The following is a 2,697-nucleotide window of genomic DNA, read 5'->3' as shown; positions in this document are numbered from 1 at the left end:
ATATAATTCCTAAGTATTTTATATTGTCTAGGGTGATTTTAAATGGTGTTTCTCTTTCTAAGCCTTGCTGCAGTGATATTTTGGAAATATATAGAAATGCTGATGATTTATGTGCATTTATTTTGTAACCTGCAATTTTGCTAAACTTGTTGATTATTTCTACTAGCTTTTTAGTTAATTCTTTAGGTTTTTTTTAAGTAGACCATATCATTTGCCAAGAGTGATAGCTTAGTCTCCTCATTGCCTTTTTTAATACCTTCAATTTCTTTTTTTTCTCTAATTGCTACTGCTAGTGTTTCCAGTAAAATGTTAAATAATAGAGGTGACAATGTGCATCCTGTTTCACTCTTGATCTTATTGGGAAGGCTTCTAATTTATCCCTTTATCCCCATTGCATATGATGCTTGTTGATGGTTTTAGATAGGTACTGTTTATTATTTTTAGGGAAAGGTCCTTCTATTCCTATACTTTCCAGTGTTTTCAATAGGAATGGGTATTGTATTTTGTCAAAAGCTTTTTCAGCATCTATTGAAATAATCATGTGAATTTTGTTGATTTGATTATTGATATGGTTAGTTATGTGGATGGTTTTCCTAATGTTTGTGCCAGGTCTCTCTATATTCTGTTAGCTATGCTAGTGCACCACCTATGTGCCTTACATGGCTGGATACGCTGTAGGTTGGTTTATTGATATATTGAAGCCCTCATAGCCATACAAGAAAGCAGGACGAGAGCTATCTAATTTAATTCCTTTCTCATGGACAATGAGCATTGAGATTTTCATGCCATCTTTGCTGGAGTAGAACACTTGGAGATAAGAAAGAAGTAAACTGATAGAAGATTTCATTGTCTTTCTTTTGGCCAAAATATCCCACCATGCCACGAAACTCTAGTGGAAATGACTTGACGAGGGAACCAGTGGCAAGATCATGTAACGGAAGGATTTTTTTATGTCATGGAGGCAGGACAACACCAAAAAGTTAGACCTGACCCAAGGTACTCATTCAAGTAAATCCTTTTCATGTCAGGGACAAGTACTTTCCACTTGGATTCATCTGGATCTTTGAAGTCTATGTTGATTAGCTGATAGTTAGGAGAATGAAGATATGTCTTAAAAGTGAAAACTGTCCCTTCGTTTGTTACATAATCATTTTCTCCATCAAATTTCCTATCAATTTCACCCAACTCAAAATTCCTGTTATGTCATTGGATTCCTGCTGTAGGTCACAATTCCACAGTCCTTTCACTGGATCACCTCCTTGTCCTATTGATAAGACATAGGGACCATCATCGAATAACTCAGCTCCACCCATCCACCACTTTGGCTCCTCAGGAAATTTGGCACACAAAATATCCTCCCCTTGATTAGTCCCCAAAACATGGTAGACTAGCTTCTGGTGAAGATTTGTGGACGTCTTAGTGCCATCACTTTTTCCATCTTGTTTGGGGTAGCTGTTGTAGAACATCCCCTTTCCATCATGGATCCAAACCATGCAAATTAATTTGACTCTTTCTAGAACACCTGGAAGGTCCTTGGGTCTGTTAGCTTTCATAAATTTTATCCTTATTCAGTCTGAACCACTGGAGCTGAGACCACAAGCAACGTATTCACCATCTTCACTAACTGCATAGCCTTTAAGAGCCACAGTGCCATTACTGGAAAGCTTGTTTGGATCAAGGAATACCCTGACTTCTCCATCTAAAGAATCATGTTCATATAATACCCATTGGGTTCTGTAGTCCTGTATTAAAAAATGAAAATACCTTTTTCCTTTTTTTGAAGAAGCAACTATACTTGGGGTAATCATATAATTCAGGCATTCTTTCTTTGTATAAGCCTCTAACACAACGGTCAGCAACCTTTTTGGCTGTGCAGAAGGAGGAGGATGGAGGTGGAAGGCTCTGGAATATGGGGCGGGGACTGAAGGGCCCCCTGGAGCACATCCTGGGGCTCTGCCCAGACTGGCCTGTTGAGAGATAGAGCCACATATGGCTCGAAAGCCATACGTTGCCGACCACTGCTCCTACAGGGCATATCTCAAGAAAGGGCATGGTAATATTATCTTGGGTCTCCACGAAAGCCTTTGTTCACTATCTGGGCCTTCAAGCCAAACATAGGGGTCACAGATCTTAGACTCATGGTAATCTTGTACAGCATTCTTGTCTTGTTACACATTGGGTTACTGGAAGGACAGCATGACCACAGGAGGACAGACAGGAAAGAGGTAGAGGTTGTGGAGCTGGGTCGTGGAGGGAGTGGCTGCATAGGCAGAGGGTGCTGTAAGAAACTAAGGACTTATTGGGAGATGAAGTCTAAGGTTCAAAATCTCCATTTATACGGTACACAGTGCAGGGACACTTCCTTGCACTGGTCAGTGGGTGAAGTCGGGGAGTGAAGGTATGTGAGCCTGAGGGTACCTGAGCCTGAGCATATGTGAGTCTGCAGGCTGTCAGAGCTGGCAGACCTAAATAAGAAGTTATTTTTGAAGACAAATCAGTACAAAAGTTTGAAGATTTGTATTTGTTCTTGCAATTCTCATTGTTTGTTATTTTGTCCAATCCATATTTCTCAGGATATTCTAAGATTGAAGTCCCCAGCCTAGTAATTTCTAAAATGATGACTTGTGCTGAGGAATTTACTTGTATTGGTTGGGGAATTCTCTTTACCTGTGAGATCTCTATAAAGACAAAATGACA

General features: G+C 39.9%; 1 pseudogene; it reads right to left on the bottom strand.

Moving 5' to 3' along the window:
- Positions 1 to 629: 629 nt before the first annotated feature.
- On the bottom strand, positions 630 to 2,198 carry LOC123231323 (annotated as a pseudogene).
- Positions 2,199 to 2,697: the final 499 nt, after the last annotated feature.

The sequence above is a fragment of the Gracilinanus agilis genome, chromosome 1 (genome assembly GCF_016433145.1).
Source record: "Gracilinanus agilis isolate LMUSP501 chromosome 1, AgileGrace, whole genome shotgun sequence".
NCBI classification, from domain to species: Eukaryota; Metazoa; Chordata; class Mammalia; order Didelphimorphia; family Didelphidae; genus Gracilinanus; species Gracilinanus agilis.
Note: the sequence above shows the minus strand (reverse complement) of the source record. Positions and strands in the feature narration are given on the sequence as shown.